At 53.4% G+C, this 27,615-nt stretch overlaps 1 long non-coding RNA gene across 1 annotated transcript in view; it reads right to left on the reverse strand.

Moving 5' to 3' along the window:
• LOC144291686 (uncharacterized) overlaps nt 1-6,113 on the reverse strand; it is a 57,646-nt gene extending 51,533 nt beyond the window's left edge. Inside the window, exons 1-2 of the long non-coding RNA XR_013359076.1 lie at nt 5,963-6,113; nt 5,443-5,494 (exon numbers count right to left, since the gene is read on the reverse strand). This is a non-coding gene — a long non-coding RNA (uncharacterized LOC144291686). The remainder of the gene's footprint in view (nt 1-5,442; nt 5,495-5,962) is intronic.
• Between the last annotated feature and the right edge of the window lie 21,502 nt (nt 6,114-27,615).

Here is a 27,615-nt window from a genome sequence, read left to right on the forward strand (position 1 = left end):
GAAGAAGAAGAAGAAGAAGAAGAAGAAGAAGAAGAAGAAGAAGAAGAGAGGAGGAGGAGGAGGAGGAGGAGGAGGAGGAGGAGGAGGAGGAGGAGGAGGAGGAGGAGGAGGAGGAGGAGGAGGGGGAGGAGGAGGAGAAGAAGGAGAAGGAGAAGAAGAGGAGAGGAAGGGAGGGAGGGAGGGAGGGGATTCTATTGAGCCTTGTTTTGATACCTGCTGAGCCGGGATAGCTCTGCAGGCTACTTTGTCTCCAAGCCACTGAAAACTCCTCAGGTTTTCTACCAACAGCCAGAGCACAGCCATGCCACATCCCCTGACTCAGGGAACCCATCCCCTACTGCTGGGCATCAGCATTGTTTCTAATTTCTCCCTAGTATACACAGTTCTCCCCAATGACTCTTGTATCTTCGTGATCCTCCTCGGGGCAGATCAACACTTTAGAGGCCCCTGAGCCCTGGCAACGTTTGGTGCCCTCCCCCCCCCAAAAAATGCACTATTAAGTACAAGCAGTGAAACAGGGTACGGACATCTGGCCAAGTTCTGGTTTTCCCCTGATGCATTATGCCTCGTTTGAAGTATTAAATTCAGTTTTAAATCCATTTTTGCTCATTTGGAAGGGGATGCCTCTCTGTGTTGCTGGCACCCCCAGCACATGCTAGGGCTTCCTGACGTCACTGCTGAGGTATGACTCTTACCTTTGGCTAATTTTCAGGAAGAGAAATATCAAGATCAGGTGGTCTCCCACATGGGAGGCTTTTTGGTCCAAGTGTCTGTCTGTCCTCCCTCACCATGGGATCCATGGCCTGTCACATACCTTCGCTTTGTAACTCTCTGGTGAGTGATTCATGATGGCCAAATGTCCCCAACCCCCCTTCTCCCAATTCCTCCCTCACAGGCTGTACAACCGGAGCCAGTATGTGATTAAATGGACACACAATGGATATGACCATCTTGGAAGCAGATGTCCTGAGCCTTCAGGAGGGTCTGAGCCCAGAGGATTTGGGGCAAGGGCAGAATGAACTTGTCCCTGGGACAGCAGGGCAGTGCTTGGAGAGCCCCAAGCTACATCACACCTGGAAGCCAAACTGGCCTGGCCCCTGACTGGCCATGCAGCCCCCTGGACTTCACTTGCTTTGTTTATAAAACGGACATAACAAAATAGTTAACGTCTCCCTATTGACCCTCAGTACAACCCCAGCTGTTGCTATGACACTCCAGGCTCTTCAAGGAACACAACTGGGGACCCTCACTCAGTCAGGCCTGATGCTCACCTACACTTCCAGCCTCACTCGTGGCGTCCCCTCAAGAGTCCTCCCTCCAACTCCCAGCCAGAAGCCCTCCCCATTCCCTGTCAGGGCCCATGTCTGACCAGTCTTCCCCCATCTGCCTCCTGGAATCCCACTCATGCTTCCACATCACTCCCCACTCCCTCGAGCCTTCTGAAGGCTCTGGTACCCAGGCGCCTGGTTTGGGTCTCAGCCACGGCTCCTATGACAGCTTTCCTGGGAAGTAGGCAGGTGTGTCTCTCACTGAACTGTGACCCCGTTGGGAACATGGCCACACCTGGGTCCCCTGGCAGGCCCCAGTGGAAGAGTCTGTGACATACTGACCAACTGATTTGGGGGGTCAGGGAATTGGGACTTGGTTTCCTGTGTTCTTTTCCCAAACCATCACTTGACACAAAACCAGAAGTCCAGAAGTGCTCTCAGAACTGGACACTCAAAGACAGAGGGCTCTCGGACATGAAGAAAGGCGGAGTGCCCAGATTGGGCAAAGCCATCACTAAGGCCCCTTCTGGCACAAAGCCCACAGTGCCCTGCCCAGAGACCAGCCCTCCCTCCCTTCTGAGCACTCAATAGCCCATTCCTTTAGGTGAGCCCTAATCCACACCTTGGTCTTTGCCCATGTGGTCACCCCACTTGGCACACGGCCACTCCCCCACCCGGCCCCCTGCTCGGCACCTGCACACTGCAGCATTCAGCAAATTCACTCATGAACGAATCCTCTGAGGGCAACCCCGTTGCCACCTCTTCCGGGAAGCCAGACCTGACTGCTTCAGCCTACAGAGACCTCTTTCTCCTCCGGCCCCTCAGAGCAGTTATACCTTGTACCACACTCATGTGATATTACAAATTTAGGGTGTTTTTTACAAAATTTTCCTCCAAGGAATGCCTATATGAGTGGAACAATGGGACAGGACAGAGGTGGATGTGGAACTGTGATCCAAGGGCCCCAAAGCCTTGGACTAACAAGTCGGGGGGGGGCTCTGGGCCAAAACGAGCAAGGCTCTGTCTCCAGCCAAGCACCTGTTGCTGGCTGCCCTGGCACAGCCATGACCTCCGATGAGGCGGCTCTGTGCAGCCAGGGCTACTCTGAGGAACACAAGTGCCTGAACTGTCAGCTGGCCATGGTCCCTGCATCAGGACGGCCAGTCCTTCCTTACAGGGGACCAGGGGAGTAGGGGCTGGGGATGCATCTCCACATACACCACAAACAGGAAATGAAATTTTAAAAACAAACATGGAGCAATCTTAGCAATCAATTCAGGGATTGCTAAACTAGGACTCACAGGACAAATCTGGCCTGCTGCCTTTTTTGGAAAGGAAGTGTTGTTGGGACATAGTCTTGCTCATTCTTTTTGGTCTATGTCTCCTACCTATAGCTGCTTTGGTGCTGCAACAGCAGAGGTGAGTCATCCCAACATAGATCATAGGGCCCGCAAAACTAAGATATTCCAAATCTGTCCCTTTGCAGACAAAGGGTGCTATCCCTGCTCTAGTTGACAGTTTTGGGGGATGGAAACCTAGCTTATGGAGACTTCTTTGGGAATTCACATACACACCCACAAACTCATACACACACGAGTGAGTGTGCACACATGCACATGAGCACACCCACCGGCACCCCCCCCCCCCACCGGGGGGCTGCTTTAAGTGTTCTTCCAGCCGTACTGATTGGTCTTGGAGAATGCACCTGACCCACGCTGGACCAATCAAATTCTTTCCCACAGGAATTTGAAAGTGAGCATCAGGTACATTTATGGGCTTGGCTGAAGAGAAAGACCAAGACCCCTCCTTCTGGAGTCTCCAGAGCAGCCCTGATTCTGATCCTTCCCGACACTGTCCAGCACTATACTTTCATACTAAAGCTGGCCAGACTCTTCCTGGCACTGACTTCTCCCAAAGATCCCATGAAGCTGGTTTCAGCCTCAATGCCTTTATATGAGGCTCACAGCTGGACTGACATACAAAATCCATGCTTTCCCACTGGCTGTACCCAGGCCCCTCCATTGGCTAATTGACTGCTTGGGAGAGAGATATGGAGGCCTAGTGCCTGGTTGAGAATGGACAGTTCAGGCAGTGAGAATGGGGACCAGATGACCTGGCTGGGGTGTGCGGAGAAACAACTCCTCCACCCTCCCAAAATTAATCAGCTTGGGGGAAAGAGCTTAGGTGGGAAGACAGAGTGTCCTCTTGCACCCTTTTAGGAGGCCAGGCACCATCCGGAGACCCCTGGGAATATTCCCGGAGCTGAATTAACAGGCCAGCTTCTGAGGTCAGCAGGCCCCAACTGGAGCCAATCTTCCAGCCTCTCGAGCTCTCAGGTGACCCTAGTCCCAGCCACCATCTTGATATAACCCCTCAAGAGACCTCAAGCTAAGGTAGTCCCAAATTTCTAACCCACGGAAACTGTGAACAACATTCAATGTTGATTGTTGCTTTAAGACACTACATTTTGGAGTAATTTTTCACAGCAAGCTAACACACGGCACAGACCTGTCCATCCTTGAGTACCCTTGTTTCGGAGAAGGCCATTCCCCTCCTCCCCATCACAGAGTCTGCTTTCCTTTTTGCTGCATCCAATCTAACAATTCAACCCCAAAGTGTCTCTTGCTTTTGTTCTCTGTTCTTTGGTCCCTATTGCCACAGCCAGGGAGCATTAACAGCCCTTTGCTGAGCATGTACTGGATGACAAGGTACCTACTGTGTGCGCTGCTTTTGGTACAGAGTTGGAGTATTCATGGACTTGTCACAGCAACTGGATGAAATAGGCTTGTTGTCCCCATTCTATAGCTCAGGGGCTCAACACTCTGAGAAGCTCAGGAACTTGCCTGAGTCCCCCCAGCTGGCTGGCTAAGTAGGAAATCAAGCTAGAATGCAGGTTTGTCCTCTGTCCGAAGCCCAGAGTTCTAGAAGTAGTCCCTGCAGCCAGCTCGTGACTTCTTAGATTCATCTTACATGTCACTGACAGGTAACTCTGTCTAGAATACACAACCAAGAGCCCTATGATCCTAGTATCACCATCGTGTACATCCTTCAAAGTTCAGCTCAGAGGCCTCCTCCTCATGAGCCACCTGACCCCTCTCCTTGAACATCTGGAACTTCTCTCCTAGGAGTTACCTGTTTATTCTGTTTAGGGCCCCTTAGGCCTGCCTGGTGTGCTCAGGCCCGAAGAAGGGAATTTGCCTCTGAGGGTGGAGTGATTGTTGTAGCATAATTAACAACGGAGCCTTTGGGGGAATATGCACAGAAATCAGTGCTTCGATGAATCGATGATAAGTAGCTCTCCAACTGAGCGATTTAAGTCATCACTGACTTAAATGATTGATTGGCTGATTGAATAGGACATTGCCTAGATTTAGAGTCCCAATGTCATATATATATATATATCCTTTTTCAACAGCAAAAGCTTTTATCACATATATGATCAGGGGTAATATTCAAAATATTTAACACCAGTACACCATGGGCATCAACCAATCAGGAAGGATATCCCCCTAGGGCCAGATCAGGTCGGGCGCCCCCTGTTGGGCGCCTCTAGTGCTCAAGAGGGCACTTGAGAAGTTTGGGCACAGCCTTTACCAACTCTTTAGAAGGAGCTCAGTGTGACACTGCCAAGGCCTGCTGGCTGATGCAGCCCTACACACGGAGTTTTCAGAGCACATCCATGGGCCAGCCCTGGGCTGAGCCGGACATGCCCAACAAGCTCATTCCATCCTTAAAGAGCACCAAGAGGTGAGAGAGACTACCAGTGTCCCACATTACAGTGAGGAGTGAGGACATGCGACACAGGAGGTTAAGCTGTTCGTTTGAGATCGCACAAGGATGAAGTGACTGAACCCGGACCGGCTCCAGGCCTGTCGAGGTGCCCCCTAGGACCTGCCCCCATAGAAGTCATGGGTCTGTGGCTTGCCTGGGTGAGGCACCTGTGCTAGTGCTGGATGTGGCTAAAAGGACCAGGATTGGTTGAGGGCTTCACTAAGGAGGTGTGACCTGAGACAAGCCCCAACCCCAGCATCCTCCTCTCTGAAGCTGGGATGCTGTCCCCCCATCCTGGGCCACAGTGAGCGGACAGAGGGTTGTCTGTCAGCCATCCACCTGGCAACAGGAGCAAGAGCCTTTGGCAGGATAGGTGTCATGCCACTCCCCACTCCCCACTGACCTGCTGTAGGACGCTGGACAAGATGCCACCTCTCTGAGCTCATTCTCTTCATCTGCAAAATAGGGTGACGATAGCATGTTATGCCTCCCCGGCATGGTGAGACGATCAAAGATCCGACTTCTTTGACGGGATCCGGACATTTCCTGGCACTGTTTAAAACCTGTGCAGGTCCTGGGCGGTGCGCAAAGGCCGAGTGTGAAAACCGACGGTGGCCGGGGGCAGGCGGCGGGTGGAGAGCTCGGCTGGGGCCAGGCACCAGGGCTCGTCCCCTGCCCCAGAGCCTCCTGCCGCCTCTCCCACCCCTCCAAGCTCTTCAGAAGGCGGAATAATTTCTCCTTCGTTTTCACTTTTAATCACAAAATAATTTTGGTGCCCAGAAGCCTTCCTCTCGGAGGAACATTTGTGCGGGATGATATCAGCCTAATTAAGTGCTTCAGCTTTGGGGCTTGGTCTCCCGCCCCCCCCCCCCCCGACCCCTGCGCTCCTGCCAAGCAGCCCTGCCGCCTGGCCGCCCGGCTACCTGCACATGCGGCTTCTGGAGCCTTCCGCGCCGCGCGCCCCCCTGCCCCGCGCGGTGATTGATATCTTGATCAGGCGCCAGGAGGCGGCGGACCAGGTGCTACCTCGGCGCGGGCTGGAGGCGGCGCGCTCTGCGAACCGGCCTGAAAGGCACAGGCATGTTCCGCAGCAGCAATGAGCCTTTGTTTGCCTTGGCAGCGCCGCGGCCTCCCTGGGGCCGGCCCCATAAAGGGTTTCTGTTCGGGCTGGAGGACTCATTGTCGAAAAATTGTCCCTCGAAAAATTAGCATGGTACAGTGGAGAAAGCGGAACGCCCGGCAAATGACAGCTGCTGGCCCCAGACAAGGGCGCGAGAGCGCAGTTTTGCAGGGTGCTCGCTCCCAGAGGCACCCCTCGCTCCAGGCCTGGAGCGGCCGGAGGGGTGACAGGTGAACGGCAGGGACCGGCCGGCCAAGGGCAGGCAGCGGCCAGATGGGGAGTGGGGCTGCGCTGGGGGCTGATGGCTTATCCCCGTAAGAGTTAGGGCACCTCCCCAGGCACCGCAGCGCAGGGCCTGGGTGTGGGGTGTTTGAGGACCGACGAGCCAGAGTCATGCTCAGAGGGTCAGCTGTCTTGAAATAAGGGGTGGGGTGCAGGGAGGGGGAGAGAGAGACCGAAAGAGAGAGAGCCTAAAGGTTATGTGGTTAATTGAACACCAACAGCCACAGATACGATTATGCCCCTTTGTGTCTTTCTCCCAGTGTGTTGATGGAAAAGTAACTAGATTAAAAGCGCCGGGAGCCTGGGTTGGAGGGGCCGGGCAGTGGGGGGAGATCCCTCCTGAATGCCGACCCAGGGCTCCCGCAGTCCCAGCAAGGAGGGAAAACAGTCAATTAGAGAGGAGAGAAAAGATGGAGTGAGCTGTGGTTTGGCATTTGCATAAAGGCTGGGGCCCTAGGCTGCCACCCTTAGTGAGGGGGGCAGGGGTTCCCAGGGGAGAGGCTTAGGGGTGTCATGGGGGTGAAGTGCATGGTTACTGTTGAAAATCTCAGCCAAAAGCCTGTGTGCACACATGGTACGTGAGGCAGGGGTAAGGGTGACTGGGTCTGTGTATGGGACACACGTGTGTGTGTGTGTGTGTATGCACTGACGTGTGAGTGTATTCTTGCTTCAGGCTGCTTGCGTCTGTGAAGTCATGGGTATCCATATGCCCATGTTTCAAGCAGGTGGCACCACCTGTGTGGCTTGCCTTGGCCTCACCTGTGTTGTGACCTCATGTGCAGATTTATGCAGTTACGCACCTGGGCATCTCTTGCAAGCTTGGAGCACCACCGGATTGGGGGGCGTGGATCTGCCTACTTGATCCACCACCAGCATGGGAAGATCAGAGCCCCAGGATTTCCTGTGGCTCTAAGGAGCCTGGACCTGGAACTGGACCCCCAAGCTTGCTCTGCATGCAACCTCCCTAGAAAAACCTTCTTCATCCCTCCAGCCCACCATTTGCATGAAGCTCCCTGACCTCCCAGCCCAGCCATCCTCCCCCTCACCACTACCCTCCACCAGCCTCTTCTCGGAACAGGCAAATTTTAGGCTGAGTGAAAGGAAGACCAACGAATCTGGAATGAGACCAATCTGAGGTCAAATGTCAGCTCTAGCTTTGTGACTTTGAGCAGTTACATCTCAGAGCCATTGACCAGTCACAAGCAGATAATGACATCCAATTACAGGGCTGTTTTAGGAATCAGTAAGATCCCACATATAAATAGGAGGAAGTCCAGACACCCATTTACCTGGGACACCCCAGTTCTACTTGTGGCTCCAGCATCATTATTAACAGTGACCTTTAGGCTTGGAAGCATCCCCTTTTAGGTTATAAATGATAGGGTCACCCCAAATATAAGGTGGGCCAGCAGGAAATATTTTTCCCTTCTCTTCCTCTTGCCCTCCCTTCTCTGATAATTTAAGGCCTCGCTTCGCTACTAGTTAAGACTTGTCAACTCCCAAGAAGAATCCAGAAGGCAGGAGCATCCCCTTCCTGTTCCTCACCATACCGTGGGACCGGTTAATATGCAATAGACATGGGGCAGCTTGACTGCCGCCAGGGGCAGAGCTGGCCTCAGGGACTCAGTGCAGCTGGCTGGCCTCTGCCCCCTGGGTCCACAGCAAGACGATGGAGGGATGCCAGATAAGACTGGGGTGTCGCTGTGAATATGGGCTTCTACTGTGAATCAACACGCAGGGTCATGTTTATGCTGCCACTGTCCTTTGTGAGGACCAGACTCTCCCCCCGACCTTATGGTAGATGTGACCCCCCTGTACATCTGGGCCAGAGATTCAGTCTTCCCTGACTAGCTCGGGCACAGCTTCTGTCAACATTTCACCGAGAGGACCATTTCACCTGTCGTGTTGCAGGCTCCCTGAAGCAAGCCGGTGGTTGTTCTTTATAACAGGGCCACGAACAGGCCCGCTAATTGTTGCTCACCTTATGCACCATTCACCCAAGGAGACAAGGGCCTTACCTAAATGGTTCAGGAGGGCAGCCTGGGAGCCCGGGAGCAGAACACAGAGCCCTTCATAGTTGAGATACACCCTGCGTTGACAAACTGTAAGTTTAAAGCTTTGATAATGGAGCCAAGGCCTCTTTCCAAAGACAGAGCTGCTTTGACCCCAGGTCCAAGACAGGGGAATTCTTCTTGTCTTCTCAGATCTGGAACCCTGTAGAACCTGTGCTCCTTGCTCTGGGGTCCTGATCCTAAATCTCCCATGTCTCTGGAAAGGCTAACAAGGATCTGATCATGGAGTAGCTTATAAGTCACATTGAAGCACTTGGACTTCACTCTGAGAACAATAAAGCCATTGGAGGCTTTGGAGGATGGACCAGGACAGTCTGATTTATCTGCTAGATAGTTCTCTCTGCCTGAGGTATGGAGGACGAGCTTGAGGGAACAAGAGTGAAGCCCAGAGACTGGCTGGGAGGCGACTACAGTAACCTAGGCCAGATGAGGGCAGCCTGGACTAAGATATAGGACTAGTGAGTGGAGAGAGGAGGAGGAGGGCATAAGGCATATCCTGGAAGTAGATTCCCTGCTTCTCAGAAACTGATTGGATGTGGGGATTATTCTGGAGAGAGAGGGGGCCAGGATGACTCCCGGGCTGCCAGAGGTGACTGAGACCCAGAAGGAGAGGAGTACAGGAGTACAGAGGAAGTTGGGGGGGGAGGGTAAACCCAGGAGGAGACTGTCCTTTCTTTGCACTCCCTTCATGACCCTCGCCTCCTGCAGAACTGTGACAATGGCCAGGCCGGGACCCACATGCCATGCTGTCCAAATGCTATGCTTCCTCCCTCCAGCCCACCCTGGGGTCCAGCCCTTCTTCCTTCCTACTGAACCCTGGGGGCCCTTTCTGATCTCTGGCATCACCTCCTCCAGGAAACCTGCCCTCACTTTCCTCTCTGTCCGCCCCCCCCTTCCTCCTACCACAAGAAATATATGTCACCCATGTGCATGAGCACCTCTCACTCCCACCACCACCTCTTGCGGAAAGGAGCATGGCCAGTATCCCCTTTCACGGTCAGCACCTGCCACAAGACCTGGTTCTGGGGAGACACTTGTAGGGCATTTGCAGAAGGAGAGGAGGGAGGAAGGCAGGTGGAGGAGGAAATGAGCATCGGTCAAAAGCCTCCAGTCCTCAGCAAGCATAGCAAAAAAACCAGTGGGGTGCATACCCCCTCACCCAGGAAGGTGGTTCCTGCCTGACTCCTCCGGGGTGGGACATGGTGCATGAGAGGAAGATCACGGAGCTGGCCCTAGGCTGGTGGGTTGCTCAATAAGCTCTCTCTTATTAAATACACTGATGTCCGAGAGAACCCTCCGTAAGTCCCGGCTCCCTTCCTGGATCCCCCTTGTTGCCTTTTGTCGGTCTCCCTCCCCACCCAGTTCCTCTGCCTCAATTCTTCAGAGCAGTGCCAGGAGAAAGGAGCAAATGTGATCATGTGATCATCAAGCCCTGGCAGCCACCTCCAGCCCATGTGCGGGGTCACCGGGTTTCCAACCTTCCACCCCAGGTGCGGGAAACAGAGCTGCAGGGCCGGGAGCTGACGGATGGGGCTGTAGGTGCTTCCACAAAGGTCAAGGCCCAGGCCCCTGGCAGCTCGGGGAGGACAGTAGGGTACAGGAGGGACTCCAGCCAGAATTGGAGTTTCCTCCCACAGCAATGGACCCACCTGGTGCTGAGACCCACGTGGGCAGTGCCCAGTGACTGCTGGGGGGGGCCTCAGAGGGGAGGGGGGCAGCACTGATCTTTCTGGAGCCACCCTATCACTGCCCCACCATCCCGCCCCACTCCACCACCCTGCTCCCCCACTTTATTGGGTGGATGCAGGGCACTGTGCTGTCCCGAGTGTCTCCCCTGTTTGGACTGACCAGTCAGGGCTCACTTGCCTGCTAGACCCTCATGCACTGGGACGGCAGGGTGGGGACAGGGCCACCTGCCTTCTGTGCCCTCCTCAGTGAGCCCCTGGAGCCACATTATCTGAGGGGGCCTTCTCGTGCTGAGAGCCTCCAGGCACCCCCTGTTGCCCATTCCCACCATTCTACTCAGCACACAAGGCCCCTGAGAAAGGGAGGAAATTAAGGAGACAGCTCATGAACAGGCTCTCATAGCATCACCATGTAACAGAAAGGTGAATTGAGACACCCATATTGTCCCTAATTTGATTCTTATTTGGTCCTTATTATGCGCAAGGCTTTGGAAAGATACAGAGATGAGAAATCTTAATAGAAGCCACTGTGAGTGCCGACTGTCTACTAGAGGCTTTACGCTCACTGTATCAGTCATTCGCATTTTGTAGCTGAAGAAACTAAAACTCAGGAGGTTGACGAATGTACCCAAGATTGCACACCCGGGGGAAGCAGAATTGGAAGTAGAGGTGCTTATTCCATTCTGTCTCTAGGAAAAGACCACATGCTTGCCACCTGGGTGCATTCTGACCACAGTCAAAACCGTCTGTGGAGGGCAGTCAGGGCAGTCTTCCTGGAGGAGGAGGCACTTGGAATTGTTCTTTAGGGATGAACAGGGTAAGGTGGAGAGCAGAGCAGGGGGGCTTTCTGGGTCGTGGGAACAGCATCACCTCTGGCATGGACATGGGGAGTAGGAATGCAGGGCTGGGTCCTAGAAAAGTCAGAGGAGTGATTGGGGTCTGACCACCACGGACTCTGAATGGCGAGAGTTGGGACATAGCTCTGCAGGCCTCGGGAGCCCCTGAAGAACTGCGAAGGGGAGTCCCTAGGGCCGGGAGGTGGGAGAGTCTGGAGGAGTGCTGGGGTAGGAGGCCGGGAGGCTGGGCACACTACGGCCAAGACACGGGGGGCACAAGCTGGAGCCCCACCCCCCAAATGGCCAGGTTGTTTGTGAAAACAGCATGACTGGAAAGGGCCTCCTGACATGAGCGTGGGTGAGACAACTGGAAGCCTGTTGGGTTTGAACGACTGAGGAAGGACAAGTGTCCAGCCGGCCAATAGATCTGGGGAGCTACCGGGCAAATCAAAGCCCAGAGCAGAGCAGCACTGGGGGGCTGAGCACCCAGAGAAGCCGCCCCCGGAGAGTCCCCGGTGCCCCCCCACCCCGGGCCTGCAGCCACGAGGGGCTTCCAAGGGACATGGAATGCCTCCTGCACACGGCTCCCGGGCAAGGAGGGCTCAGATCCCCCCACCCCGCAGCTCCCACTGACACCTTGTCACCGTCATCCTGGCTACCCCCTGCCGACATTCTACCTTTAGCAAGCTGTGGAACAGAGCTGCTGTTTGGAGACGGAGTTAGGGAGACCAGAGCCCTAGCTCCCACTCCCTGTCCCCCACGTGTAAACAGGGCTGTGGCGGGAACTCTGATGCTAGCAGGTGTCACTTCAGGCGAGTGACTTAACCTCCCCATGCCTTCGTGTCTTCCTCTGTGAAAGGAGGCCCACAGAAGCACCTGCCTGGTGGGCTTGTGAGGATTCTTTTTTAAAAGATTTTATTTTTTTACTCATGAGCAACACAGAGGCAGACACATAGGCAGAGGGAGAAGCAGGCTCCCTGCAGGGAGCCTGATGTGGGACTCGATCCCAGGACCCCGGGATCACGACCTGAGCCGAAGGCAGACACTCAACCACTGAGCCACCCTTGTGAGGATTGAGTGAATCTGCTTACATGGAGGGTTTAGATCGAGCCCAGGAAGTCATTGCTGCATTAGCGTCATGCATGCCTGTTGAGCTGGGACGGACCCCTCAAGTCCAGAGGAGCTGACAGAGCACAGCCGTGGCCGCCTTTGGGGGCGGCTGAACTGGAGGGGAGAGCCAGGAGGATTTTCAGGGCATAGACTACCAAGCTGTCCTCCTCCAGCCTGGCGGGTGGATGCCTTGTCCCCAGGGTCTGTGCCAGCCAGGGCTGTGCTGGCGGGAAGGGACAGGGTGACAGGGCGCACTGTCTCTAGGGGCTGTGGACAGCAGCCTGGCTTGTTCGTGCACTCTTGACTCACCAAGTTTCCTGCCCTGTCTGGGGAGGCCCTGCCCCACTTTGGGGCAGCCTGACTCCCTGATACCCTCGGGTGTGTGGTGAGGGGAGGTCTTCACTTGGGATCTACTCAATGGGGCAGAGGTAGCCAGGTCATCCTGTGTCCCGCCCAAGTCAAGGCCACTTTGATCCAGTTTCCAGAAGCCCCGTAAGTGGGAAATTGAATGATGATAATTTCAGAAGTATAGGGAAGGTATTTGGGGCCAGACAGATTCATCAGGGCGGTACTAGAGCCACCACCCCTTGCTCCCCCACTGCCCTGGGGCCAATGCAGATAAGAGCAGGGTGGGGCTCTGTGTACACTGGCCCCTTCAGTCCTTGAGAGGGAGTCTAGCTTCTCAGCACTGCCTAGGTTTGGTGGGGACCATCAGCACGCTCAGATGCTATTTCATCGAAGGTTTAGTCGGTAATTTGGGTATGCTGCCACCAGGTGGCTCCTCCTTCAAGTCCCTCCCTCCTTGACCACAGAGCAAGCCTTGAATTCAACTGGGCTTCCCTACCATCACCACTCCCGTCCCAGAAGAGAGTTGGCTCTCTATCCTTGCCCAGGCCAGCCCTTCTCGTCAACTCACTCCAGGCCTCCTCCACCAGGTGTCCTCAACCTTCTCTGGCCCTTTCAGCTCTCCTGGTCTGAGGCCCCACTTCCCTGCCCACCATCAGCCCAGGAACCCCTAGTCCTAAATAATTGGAACATTCATTCTGTCCCTCCCAGGTTCCCCATAGCCCCTGGGCTCTTCCTGACTCTGCTGCTCAGTTGAACCTTCTCTAAGGGACCCCCTCCCCATCTTCCACCCCTGACCAACAGTTTGAATAGCTCCTCCTTCCCATTTCACCAGGAAATGAAATTCTTCTTCTCTGCCTCTTTCAAGGGGCTCCCCCTGCTACTCAGTCCTGAAAATCCACTGAGCAGTCAGAGGGTACAATGGATGGATGTTTCTTGAATAGAGGGTTGGGTGAGGGGGCAACACATTTTCCTGGGCCCCTACTACGTGCCAGGCCCTGTGCTGGGCAGTGAAGTGGCAGGATAAACACAGAAGTGATGCATGAGTAGATGCAGGTCAAAACACAGGGATGAACGGAGACGTGGGGAAGGAGGAATTGGGTAAAGGGTTTGTGGGTGATAAGAGGCTAGGGGGCTGGGTATGGAAGCAGTAAGTGGTTCCTGTTATTTGTTGGAGAGGAATCGGGTCACTTGACCTGAGGCCACAGTGGCAGTGCTCCCGACAGGACCCAGACCAAAACAGATGACTCACTTATGCATGGCCTTGGTCAGCCAGCTGCTGTAGGAGGGGGCTGGGCAGAGGGGGCTGCTGGAGACCAGAGCCAAAGTCACAGTTATCCTGGGGAGCTGAGACAAGGTCAAAACAGGCCCCACCCGCACGGTGCCAGGGCGATCAAGAGGAACAGCCTGGGGACTCGGCCCAGAAAGCACCGTGACTCATCTACTGAGCACCTACCAGCAGGCAAGGATGCCACTAAATCAGTCTGATCCCCAACAACCCTGGGAAAGGGGTGAGCCTCACCTTACAGGAAAGAGAATGAGGGATGGGGAGACAAAATGACTGACCCAAGGTCACAGGGCTACGAGGGGCCCAGTCGAGATTGCCTGGGGTTCTTTTGGTTAAAGCCCACACCTTAGGTCGGTTAGACATGCATTCTGCAGGAGACGGCAGGGAGACGCCAGCCAACATGTAGCCAGTGTTAGAGCAAAGTGGGCACCTGCACAGGGTGAGCCCGCAGGGAGCGGCCAGTTCACCCCATGAGGAGGGCAGCCTGGCATCTGGGGAGGCACGGAGCCTCCGTCACGAGGGCACTCGCAGGTAAGTATCTTCCCTGCCTTGAACTCTAGCTTTCTCATCTTTAAAAGGACGAGCAGCACCCCCAGAATGACCTCCCGACAAGGCAAGATGCAGTTGGCAGACAGAAGCCCACCTGCCCCCCGCCCCATGCTGGGCCCTCTATGAGGGGATTCGTGCCCTACTGTGGGCAGGTCCAGCAGGCAGACACCACCTGCCTGGAGCCTGGACAGCTCAGTGAGCCAGTAATAATACTGATGCTCAATTAGAAGTGACCAGTGCTTTATCACTCCTGAGGCGCATTCCTACCCATTATCTCCTTCCAGATAGGGCAGGCAGGGCACACATTATGACCTCCGTGTGACAGATAGGAAGGCGGGGGAGCAGGGCTTTGTGGAGCGAAGCTGGGAGTTCTGTGGGTAATTCCCTTCACCCTCCCAGCAGCTGGAAAGGGTAAGGATCCCATCCCCATTATACAGATAAGGATGTCGAGGTTCAGGGACGTTCAATGCCTTGTCCCAGGTCACACACACCATCAGACGCTCAACCTTACTCAAACACAGACCCTCCAAATTGAGAGGAATATGCTAGATGCCCTGCTGGGTGTCCACACCCAACCCCTGAACCTCAGTTTCCTCATTTCTGGGGACAGGAGAGTGGGCAAGGCAGATTGGTCTCTGGGACCCTCTCAGCTCTGACAGCTGGAAGTCTATGACCCTCACGTGGGAAGAGCACTGGACGCTGAGTCCTCAAAGCCAGGTGTAAGCCCCAGCTCTGGGACTCACCAACAGTTTAACCGGTGGCCCGCTGGGTCCCCTTCCTTGGAGATCAGTGTCCTCTTCTGCAAGAAGAGGGAATTAGCTTTGGCTCCGCAGGTGTGGCCAGGGTACGTGCAGAGGAGCCCCGAGGGGCACAGCACTGTCAGGACCCGCTTGCGGTACCCAGGAGCAGCTGGGACCTGCGGTCTGAGGCCCAGAGCCTGGGAATCCAAGACCTGGTTCCCTGGGGTCAGGGGGCTCACACGGAGCCTCCGGAGCTCTCCCACCCGCGGCTAATTTATTGTGATGCAAAAATCAGGCTCCAGGCCGGCGGGAAGCAGAGCTGAGCGCCAAGCACGCTCCCATCCTGTTCTGTTCCACATATTTTCGCTATTTATTGTCCCCATATGTGATGCTGAACATTAAAAAACATGTTGCTGAGATTCCTCCAGAAAGGGCTGACATTTCACAATATTCCTCTGATGCCGGGGATTACTGCTCAAGATGATGAAAACGTGGTTTATTCAAAACAGATTGGGGCGGAAGAAAACAATGGCAAGGCCCCCGGAGGGCCCGATGCTCCTGTCACCTCTCCGGGGAGGCGAGCAGCACGCCCCCAGCAGAAGCCCCAGCTCTGGGGCTGCTTCGACCAGGTGGGGCTGGATTGGGGGACAGGATTGGGTCAGAGACTGGAGCCCCCCCGCCCCCCACTAGCTCTCAAGGCCATTGTTCACCGGGCACTTCTGACCCCTGCGCCAAGGGCCCCAGCATCACCCTGAAACACGACCCTTCCCGTTTAATAAAGGGACAAAATGAGTTCAAGCAACCATTCAAGTTCACAGAGCGGAGTCAGGGTTAGGAGCTCAGGCTCCGTCCAAAGACTGTGTTTTTAAGCACAGCCAAGAGGAAGAAAGGGTGTCAGGCATGGAGGCAGCTGACTTGCTGTGCGGCCCTGGATGGGTAGCTTTACCTCTCTGGCCCAAGTTCCCTCACCTGCAAGACGCGCGTGACAACCACGTGTGCCTCGGAGAAAGCATTTTGGGTACAGGACCTAGCAAGGGGTCCCTCCCAGGGACATCTCCCCCTCCAGGGAGCTGCAGTAGCCAGGCTGGCTCAGCTCTCCCTTGCAGGGGACCTGGAGCAGGTGACTTGGGCCTTGGGGGCCTCCCTGTCATGCTTGTAGATTGAGGGATCTGGCTGCAATTGGCTAGAAGGAGACCCCAGAGGATTCTGGATGGAGCTTGGGCTTTGGGCAGACCCAGGTCCCGATCCAGCCCTGCCACTTGGGACCCTGGGTTCGTTCTTTCTCTGAGCCTCTGTCTGAGTATGTGGGGCGGGTGCTTGCGGCTGCGCACAGCTGTGGGCACGGCATGCTCCTGCGGAGGGAGAGCGCCTGGCCCACAGCCTTGCTCCAGGGCAGTGTCCGGATGAGGAAGCCCCTTCCAGCCCCTCAGTCCCAAGGCACAGGACCTCCCCGCCCCATCCCACTGGGTGTCACCTGAGGAGGCAGTGTCAGGGGCACAGGCCGGTGCCCATGCCCCAAGCTCACCTTCCAGGGGGTGGGGATGAGCAAGCACATGGGCACATTTGCTACTGGTGACTCCTTGGGAGAAAACAAAATCATGGGTAAAGGGTGAGGGCACCATAGAGGGGCATTTTGACGTGGGAAGGAAGTCTCTGAGGAGGAGCAGAGGCCTGGCCCCAGTGAGGGCACAGGCTAATCTGCGAGCTCCAAGCAGAGGGAACAACAAGTTCTGAGGTAGACATGCCTGGTGGGTTTGAGAACCAGCTAGGAGGCCTGTGTGGCTGTGCAGAGTAAATGAGGTGTGGAGCCATGTGGCCACCTCAGAGCTTGAGGCTGGATCAAAAAGTAAGGGAGAAGTCGCTAGAAGGGGTCTCACTCACTCACAGTGTGGGGAGGGGGCGGCAGACATGTGAATGGAAGTTCAGGACACAACCGTGTTCCCTGATGGAGTTCCTGCTGTGTGTGTGCATTCGGGGGAGGTTGAGTCCTGAGGCCTAGAACCACCCTAAGAAGTTGATACTGTGATTCTGTGATTCATCTCATTTGCAGAGGGTCCAGAAGATTCGTGTCACTTTCCTAAGCTCATGAGTCGGGATTTGCCCCCAACACTGTGTGACCTCAGACAGAGCTCCCTCTTACCAGGCTGGGAGCTGGGGGTAGAGGTTGGGCTGCGCTGCCCATGCCAGGAAACCAGCAAGAAGGCAGTCTGGGGAGGGGGCTGTGGGCCAGCCAGGAAGCTCGGACGGGCCCCTGCTCCCTCCCACACACAGGCCACCGACATGGGACAAGAAGCAGGGCCTCAGTTGGATCATTCGTACCCAGAGGATTGGGATCAAGGGAGCCGGGGCCCTGTCACTTCTGGGCCGCCAGCCCCCAGTGCTGGGAATTGGTGTTCACCTTTTCACCCCAGGCCCCCAGAGGCCTCCCGGCCACGGCCACGCCTCAGGGGTGCCAGGGCAGGGATCAACCCACCTCAGCCTGTCCGCGCCCACGGGCACCCCTCCCCCCACAGGAACAGGCAAAGGCACAGCAGGTGTGATATTCAAAATGTTTAACACCTGGAACAGTTATGTAAATTAAAATATCCACCTAAAGTTTTAAAATATTTTCTTTTCTTTGCCAACTAGGCTATGCCTTTCACCAATACGGCTTACCAAGTGACGCGAGCTGTAACACAGATAACTGAACCAAATCAACCCAAATGTCCCTTCACTTCTTCCCCAGATGTGATTGAGATCTTCTGTTGGGACATGGCTGTTTCTGGATTTGTTTTTTTAAGATTTTATTTATTTATTCATGAGAGACACAGAGAGAGAGGCAGAGACATTGGCAGAGGGAGAAGCAGGCTCCATGCAGGGAGCCTGATGTGGGACTTGACCCCACGACCCTGGGATCATGACCTGAGCTGAAGGCGGGTGCTCAGCCGCTCAGCCACTGAGCCACCCAGGCGTCCCTGTTTCCAGATTTTAAAATGCCTGTTATCTAAGCTGAGCCCCAACCTGATGCAAGACGCTCATACAACACTCCCACGCCCCCACTACCACCACCATGCCGAGAGTCTTCAGGGTCCAGATGGCCTGCATACCTGCACCCAGAGCTTCCCGAGTGGCCTTGACCCAGCCTACCCTGGGAGCCAGGCTGCCCCTCTGCCCACTCAGCAGCCACAGGCCCCTCTAGGTCACTGCAGAGGCCGCTGGCAATGCCATTCAGTGACTAGGGAGATGAAGTGCAGACAAAGGCTCTGTACCAACCAGCAGGCAGAGCCTTGACTCTTTAAGCCACTGGTCTGACCATGGCACATGAGGCCCAAGCCAGGGCCTCTCCCCGCAGCCACCCCAGCAGTGGGGAATTCTGCATGAGGGCCTGTGTGACAAGCCCCTCTGCCCAGGCTGTGCAGGCAGTATACCCCTCTGGGCCCCTGGGATCCTGGAAGGAGGGAGGGAGACCAGGCTTTGGGAAGATCCTGACTCACTTTCCTAAAGTCAGCTCTGGGGTGATGGTGCCTAGGAGCCTGCTGCCCAGCCAGAGTCATCCAATTCTCCCACCACTGTGGCTGCACTATTCATGGGGTCAGAGCCCCTGGTTCCCCTCTGTCTTCTCCCTGGGGGATAAGGGGTGTCAGCCAACAGCTAATCTGCTACAAAGGAGGCTCCCAGAGTGGGTCTCAGCTTCTTGCCCAGCTCTTCCTACTACTAATAGGTAAACTGAGGCCCAGAAGGAAGGGTCTCTTCTCCAGCATCAAACTCCAAAGTAAGGCCTCAAATACAGTTTAACTCTGTCAGCATGTGGGGCCCCTGGGTGGCTCAGTGGCTGAGCATCTGCTTTTGGCTCAAGGAGTGATTCTGGGGTCCTAGGATCTAGTTCTGCTTCGGGTTCCCCGCAGGGAGCCTGCTTCTCCCTCTGCCTGTCTCTGCCTCTCTCTCTCTGCATCTCTCATGAATAAACAAATAAAAATTTTTATAAATAAATAAATAAATAAATAAATAAATAAATAAATAAATCTGTCAGCATGTGTACTCGGGGCTCCAACGGACCAAGGGCAGCCCAGCTCTGGGGTTTGCCGGCTGCATGGCCTTGGACAACCCAGCAGGCCTCTCTGACCTTCTCAGAAGGCCTCCTCACGCCTTCCTTCAACAACATATGGCGGGTCTGGCTATGTATTCTGGGTTTGAGGGCACAAGTGGGAGCAGATAAATGATAGATCCACAGATAAAATGCCAAGCCCTGTCTTCCTCGTGTTTTCAACCTAGGGGGCAGTCAGAAAGCAGAACAGCAAAGAAATACAAAGATGCTGCAAAGTGATGCTGGCCAGGGGGTGAAAAGAGAAGCAGGGCAAGTGTCAGAAAATAGTACAGGCAGGACAACTTGACATGTCCAAAGAACAACCAAGAGCCTGGGTGGGGCACAAACAGGGCTGATAGGATGTTGGGAGGGGATGGCAAAGGCCTTGAAAGGACTTGGATTTGCTCCACATGAGGTGGGAGCCCTTTACTTGGAGGATTGGGACACCTGGCTTCATGGTTGGAGGGTAGGGTCTACCGTGTGGGGCTGCTGGGAGAGGTGGGCCATATGCAGGGGTCTGTGAGAGGGTGAGCCTGAGAAATGACTGGAGTCAGATAGGTCTTTGCACCAGAAGTGAGGCCACATCCCTGGCCTGACATGACTGTCAGGAGCCGAGTCACATCCTAGACCCTGTTTGGGGTCCACCTCACCTCCTGGGCTGGCAGCACCTGGACAGCCTCCTCATGCACAAGGAGAATGAGGGCAAGAGCCTACCTGAGGTTACACAGCCAAGTAAGTAGCAGAACATCACAAATGGAGGTCCCTGTCCTTCCCGGCGCGGGGGACCCCATCCACCGGCCCAGGCAGCTGGCATCAGGGAGGGTGTCAAGTTACCAAATAAAAATATCAAGACTCACAGTTAGATTTAATTGCAAGTAAACAACAACTACTTTGGGGTTTTTTGTTTTTGTTTTTGCTTTTTTTTTTTTTTTTTGTATATCCCATGCAATAGTTGGGATAAACATATTCCAAAAATTACTTGTTGCTTATTTGAGATTCACATTTAACTGGGCATTCTGTATTTCTCTATTTTCTCTGGCAGCCAGAGCACCAGGGCCAAGGTGAAAACTTAGAAGAACAAAAAAAGGGCCACTCTGCTCTGTTGCACTCCTTCCAGGCTCTGGCTAAGCCCACCACTGCCCGGGAGCTGGCACGAGCTTCTGTGGCTTCTCCTTGCCAGAACCCCGCCCAAGCAGGTGCTCTCTAAACACACAAGGCCTTTGCTGGCCAAACCATTGACCCCTGCTGGGTTTTATCCAGGGTTTAAGCATGTTGATCTGGCCTGCAGGAGTCAGAGGACCTGGTCCCTGTGGTATGACCACCTGGAAGAGGTCACGGGCCTTTCTCAGCTCCTTTTCCTCATCTCTGGGCTGCATTCATTTCAAGAAGTATGTACTGAGTGCCTACTATGTGCCAGGCACTACGTGGAGCTCTGGGAGTTGAAAAATAAGTCAAACACACCCCCAGGAGGGATAACATAAGGGCATTTTTTAAAAGATGTTATTTATTCATTTGAGATAGAGAGAGCACAGCGAGGGGAGAGGGAGAGGGAGAAGGAGAAGCAGATTCTCTGCTGAGCAAGAAGCCAAACGTGGGGATCGATCACAGGACCCGGGGATCATGACCTAAGCCAAAGGCAGACGTTTAACCAACTGAGCCACCCAGGTGCCCCAACAAAAGGGCATTTGAAGCCAATGAGAATTATACAGGAAAGGAGGTGACCCAGAGCCAAGTACTTCATTAAGGGATAAGACAGTGTTTACGAGCTAAGACTCAAATCTCTAGTCCCGCTGCTTATGCTGTGTGATCCTGGGCAGCTTAATTCACTTCCCTGAAGTCTTGACTCCAATCCATGAAATTTGCATCTTTCCCTTGCACATTCTGTGTTGTTCTGATAGTTTTAGGTGCCCCTATCAAAGTTTGATTGGTTTAAATAATATAACACTCAGTGGCAAGAAGACTGAAGTAAAGACGTGGGGGGTATGTGAGTATAAATTTTATACCACAACAGACGTTAACTCGAAAGTAGCTAACAACGTCTGTATCCTTTAGTAAAACACAGCAGCTTAGTGCAGTAATGTCCCCTCCTGTGTGCAACCTGAGATAGCGCAGGGTAGTCAAGGGTAGTATGTCAAGGTTCGAACCCCTGCCCCACCACTTACTCAATTGGATGACCTCGGACGTCTGTGCTGTGCCGTAGATATCTTCCTGAATACTGGCAGCCAGGCCTTTACTCTCTAGAAAAGAAATCAGATTAATCTCTGTGGAATCTGAAGAAGAAATACCCAGGTATCTGCCAAATGGTGTAGCTACTCACCTGATGGTGAGACGCACAGCCCACGGACACACCTGTGAGCGCAGAGTCTCTGCTCAGCTTTGTAATCTTCCATCTTAAATATGCACAGAAAACCAAGGATTCCAGACAGCTGGGAACTGCCTCCAATGGAAGAGTCACCAAAACAAACGAGGGGGAAAAGAGGCAGGCTGGCAAGGAATGATCATTAATACCCTCAGGAGATAAGAGATTCCATTATATTCCAGAAACAAGAAGAGGATGCCATCAAAAACAATATTCAGAAGGGCGCCTGATTGGCTCAGTCCGTTGAGCATCCGACTTGATTTTTGGCTGTGTCTTGATCTCGGGGTCATGAGATCCAGCCCTGCGTCAGGCTCCACGCTCAGCACAGAATCTGCTCATCCCTCTCCCTCTCCCTGCTCTTGCTCTCACTCTAAAATAAATAAATAAAAACTTTTTAAAAAGTAATTTAAAAAAAAAAAAAAGAACATTCAGAGGACAAAAAAGTGAGCTTTTGGAAATTAAAGACACGAGGGGAGAAATTACAAAATTAAATGGAGGAACTTACCCAGCATAGAGCATGAGGACAGGAAGAGAGAACATACAGAAGGACAAATAAGAAGATTTGAAACCTAACCCGCAAGACCTTCGAATAACAGGCATTTCAGAAAGATAGAAAGGGAGAAAATCGCCACTGAGATAATTCAAGAATATTCCTCAGAGCTAAAGAACATGAGTTCAAGAAAGAAAGAAAGACAAAAGGCCCCTCCAGTGAGTGAGAATAGGCGCATCCCAAAGTTCATTGATTGGATATTCTCTGCGACAGAGGAAAGATCCTCTTCTCTTAAGAGAAAGGAAAAAATAATCTCATACAAAAGGTCAAGCATACGAATGGCTCCAATCTTCTCCAGTTTTGGAAGCCAAAACACAAAAGAATAAAATCTTCAGAAGTCCAAGGGAAAATTATTTCCAACCTAGAATGTCATACCCCAGCAAACCAGGCATCAAGGGCTACAGCATTTTCAGCCAGGCAGGGTTTCGAAAGCCACACATGCTTTCTTGGGAAGCTACTAGAAACTGTGCTCCAACTACAAAGAAGGAGTAAACTGAGAACAAGGAAGACATAGGATTCAAGAATCAAAAGGAGAGGGATGGAGGGGCTCCCCGGGATGACGATGGAAGGAAGCCATAGGGATGGCAGCCACGTCCCTACCGAGAGCAGCCAGGCCAGCCTGGAATAGTCAAGGGCTCTGGGAGGGACTTCGTGCCGATGAACAGTGACAGATGTCCCGTGTAAATGAACATCTTAGGACAAGACTTAGATGACTGGCAAAGTTTGGAGTACAATTCGTGACAGGTACTCTACAAACAGTGAACAGAGAAAGTGAGACAGAGAGAGATTTATTGAAACAATAAGTCGCTCAGTAAAGGGAAAATATTCATAATGTCCTGCCTAGCTCCTGTCTAACTAGTGTTCACAGTTGTAACTTAATTTAGAAAAATGATACCTAAGCAAAACAACACAATAACTGTATTTTTGAGGACAGGGGGTGGTGGTGGAATGTGTGCATGAGAGGGAAAGTGCGAGTGCTTGGCAAGGAAAAAAAAAGAACTAAAGTCTCATCTCGCCTGGCAGGAAGTGAATCGGTGATGGTTACATGGAGAAACCCAGAGCTGGCCCTACACACGCGGCATTTTAGAGACAGAGGTAAGAGACAAAATCACAAGTTTCAATGTTAAAATAGGCCCCCTGGGAAAGAGGAAATGAGAAAAGAGGGTATAGGATTGCTGTTTGGGGTGACAAGCGTCATAAAACTGGTTGATTCTAAGCTCCGTGTACGTGTGAAATTGCTTTGAAAAAAACTGAAACAGCAAGAGAGGGGCAGGAAGGAAGGAGAGGAGGAAGGGAAGGCAAAGAAGAAAAGGATTAAGACAGAGAAAAGGAAAGGGGGGCACCTCGGTGGCTCAACGGTTGAGCATCTGCCTTCAGCTCAGGTCATGATCCCAGGGTCCTGGGATCGAGTCCCACATCGGGATCCCCGCAGGGAGCCTGCTTGTCCCTCTGCCTGTGTCTCTGCCTCTCTCTCTCTCTCTCTGTGTGTGACTATCATAAATAAATAAATAAAAAATTAAAAAAAAAAATCTTTTTTTTTTTAATTTTATTTTTTTTTAATTTTTTTATTTATTTATGATAGGCACACAGAGAGAGAGAGAGAGAGGCAGAGACACAGGCAGAGGGACAAGCAGGCTCCATGCACCGAGAGCCCGACGTGGGATTCGATCCCGGGTCTCCAGGATCACGCCCTGGGCCAAAGGCAGGCGCCAAACCGCTGCGCCACCCAGGGATCCCATGAATAGATAAATCTTAAAAAAAAAAAAAAAAAAAGGAAAGAACGAGAAAAAAGAGGAAGGCAGGATGAAAACAGACGCGGGCCTGGAGAGAAGTTCCTGCGGGTAGTAACCCCGAGGTGACGAGGTGACGGAGGTCGCGGGCAGTTGTTCTGGGCGCGGCGGCATCCGGAGGTCGGCACCTACTGCTGCTGCTTTAACCCGAGCCCGGGGCGCCCGAGAGGCCTGGCCGGCGGCCTGCACTGGCCGACGCAGCGCGGAGCCCTCCAAGCCCCCGCCGGGAGGAAGGGGCCTGGGGCAGCCAAGTGCCAGCGAGGAGACCAGCCGAGCTGCGAGTGCCCACGCTGGCCCGGGGCGGCCCCCACCCCCACGGGCCCTTAGAAAGCCCGGCAAAGAGCATCTGAGCAAGGCCGGGAGGTCCCCACTTCAAAGCCCCACGCTAATGCCTCCCGACAAGCGTGGCCGAGCCTCAGGGTGTTCTCTTGCCGCTGACAGCGTCTGTTCCCAGGCAAAGCCAAGGGGAGCGAGGCGGTGTGAGGCCAGGGGCACACTGCGACCGAGCAATGGCCTGGTGGGGGGAAATGTGATTTCACCCCCAGGCCCACAGCCAAGCATTCATGCCCATCCAGGGTTGGGGCCGCTTTGGGCTGGCCGGTCACGGGGTGCCTCCCCCAAACACCCTCTCCCCCTCCGCTTCCCAGCACGGTGGCTCTTGGGTCCCAGCCCCAACCCCACCCCTAGGCCCATGCACTAGGTCTCGAGTCACTTCTCTCCCAGATGGAGAGGGCAGGGGGATGGATGCGAGGAGGGCGGGTTTGGAGGCGGACAAAGGCCTGCTCTGTCACTTTCTCCAACGTTGGTGATATTAGGCAAGTTATTTAATCCCTGGTCCTCAGGCTTCATCATCTGTAGCAGGGTGATCGTGTCCTCATAGCAGGGTGTTTGTGAGCTTCATAAATAATGCAAGACCATGGCCTTGCATGCAGCAGGATGTCTCGTTGTCTCTCGCTGCCCAACGCCCCCCGCCCCCACCACCAAAGCTGAGCAATTAAAATATCCGCCATTCCCTGTGCCATGATTTGGCAGGGTTTGAGAAGAAGGTCTCCTCCACGCAGCATCAACGGAGGCTCATTCAGCTGCTTCAGCTGGCCTGCGGCTGAGCTGGAAAGTTCCAAATGGCCTCACCCCCATGAAGGGCAGTCCATGCTGACTGCCAGCTGGGAACTCAGCTGGGATCATCCACCTGGGGGCATCTGCTCTCCTACAAGTGGGATGCCCCCCATGGCTCCTGGGTTCCAAGGAAGAATGTTCCAAGATGCAAAAGAAGACATTGCAGATCTCATAAGGACCGGACTGGGGCTGGGCTTGGAAGGTACAGTGTCACTTCCAGTACTTTCTGTTGGTCAAAAGGTAGCTCATATCCAAGGGGAGGGGAAACAGACCCAATCTTTCCACCTCAGAGGGTAACACGACTCTAAATAACATCTTTATTCTTATTCCTGCCTTCTCTTGGCCAGGCTCCATGGGGTGGCTATGATCAACACCCATTGGTACCTCCAGTCATTCAACAACTAATATTTGTTGGGTACTCAGTATGTGCCAGGAATACAGTCAGCCAGAGGAAAGTGATAGTTACTGTTGCACAGGAGATTAGACCCTTCCAAAGGAGACGGAGCTTTGAAGCCATCAGTTACAGTAAAGGGTGAAGCGATGTGTTTAGGAGGTTTCAGCACATAGGGATGAGGTGCCACAGACAGGACACCTAACAGGAGGTGAGGGAGTTGGCCAGGCACAGAGGGGCAAGATGCTGCTTGCTACACATTTTATCATTGGTTAGATGTAGTAGAGCCACAGCTGAGGAAGCAGCTGCCACTGAAAGAGAACTGGTTATCCACACAGATCCCAAGAGACGGGGGTGCCCAGGTCACAGGGGGTCCCATGAGGAAGCAGTGAAGCTGGTCAGGAGGCAGAGGGTACAAGAGGAAAATGTGGGCCAGGGCCTTTATTGTGATTTCCCCAGAAAGGTGAGGCAGCTGTGGGCAGGCTTAGAATTAGCTGCCCCGCATCATGTCAGTGGGCTCTGGGGGCACAGAGGCTGCCCCTGGTTGCCTAGTACCTGGCCCCGGGGGATCAGAGCAGGAACGATGTGGCCCAGAGTGGAGCATGAGAGCCCATGGAGGAATAGGTGGAGTGTGGGCTCTGGATTGGTTGGCTTGTATTTGAAAAGGCTACTTGCAGGTGTCTTTTCTTTTTTTCTCTTTTTGCTTTAATAATTTTATTTACTTATTTATTTATTTATTTACTTATTTATTTATTTATTTATTTATTTATTTATTTGAGAGAAAGAGAGAACGAGAAGAGGAGCAGAGGGAAAGGGCCATAGTATACTTTGTGTGGAGTACGAGCCCAATGCAGGGCTTGATCGCATGATTCTGAGATCGTGACCTGAGCTAAAATCAAGAGTTGGACATCAACCACTGAGCTTCCCAGGTGTCCCACCAGTGAGCTTCCTACCAGGAATTAGAGGGGCAGTCCCTCCAGAGTCAGCCATGCTCCAGATGTTAAAGCAACAGAACACCAAAAATAAAAGACACCATTAATGCAGGGGCTCCTGGACCAAGAGATGACACCCAAATAGGACCCATGTGGTCAAGGGAGGCTGGAGATGCCTGCACAACCTGGTGAAGGTCCTGGAAGGTTAGGGCAAAAGGTGCCAACTGAAGGGATTTAGGCAGGTGACTCAATCCAATTTTGACTTTACAAAGCCCACTGTGGCCAAGGGGAAGAGAGAGGGGAGAGCAGAGTGCAAGGCTGAGAGAAGTAGCCGCAGTCCTCAAGAGACATGTGTGAGAAGGAGGCAGGAGGGTGAGGATGGGAGACATGGCCAGAGGGCTTGCTAGTGCCCAGGAGCACCATCACCAGCATTAGGGAGAGCCTAGGGGAGGTGCCAAGGATGATGGGAGGTTCCTGGACTGAAAGTGAGGATGGATATGTCCTCCCTCATCTAGATGAACAACACAGTCAATGAACAGCGCTGTGAGTAGGGACAGAAGGTATGATCAGTGGGGTCTCGAAATGGACAGGCCCTGTTGGCATGGGGTGTGTCTGCCTGAAGTCCAGAAGAGAGGTTTGGGCTGAGATACTAAATGGTGGCTGTCAGCAGAGTCAGGCCAGGTTACACCTCAGTAACAAACAATCTGCAAATCTAAGAAACGTGAAAAAACAAAGATTTCTTCTTCACTTTCAAGCCATGGTCCATGGAAGGTTAGGCAGGATCCTAGATGGGCATCTCAGAACGACCCCGATTTCTTCCTAAAAAAAAATAGTGTCCCAAAGGCTAAGGAGTCAAGCCTAGGCTCCCCCATCCCTAGCCCATGTCCCCCCTCCAAGGCCCCCTCCAAGGTAAAACTGGTACAAGTACCACTGGGGCCAGTTCCCTAAAACTGACTGACCCAAGTCAAATGGAATTGGTTGGAAGGCTGTGGGCTCCATAGGATGGGAAGCCCATTGTCCAACAGATCAGACTGCAGCCTCCGTGGATGTCCAAGAGCAAGGTCAGCCAACAGACAGTCGGAGAATTCTGGATTTGGAGAATTCTTACCATTCCAGGACTTTCTCCTTACTCTGACCAGAATGTACATTCCAAGAGGGAGTGTCTAGTTGGCCACCATAGCCATGTGCCCACACTGAGATGGTGTCCACTGATGGAGGGTAGGTATTTCCTGAAGGAATTTGGGGTGTTGCAATCAGAATACGGAAACTGATAAACCAAAGCGCAAAAAATGTCTGCTACTAGTCTTCACGAGATCAAGATTGGGGTTTTGTTTGTTTGGTTTTACTT

Source organism: Canis aureus, chromosome 20 (assembly GCF_053574225.1).
Source record: "Canis aureus isolate CA01 chromosome 20, VMU_Caureus_v.1.0, whole genome shotgun sequence".
NCBI classification, from domain to species: Eukaryota; Metazoa; Chordata; class Mammalia; order Carnivora; family Canidae; genus Canis; species Canis aureus.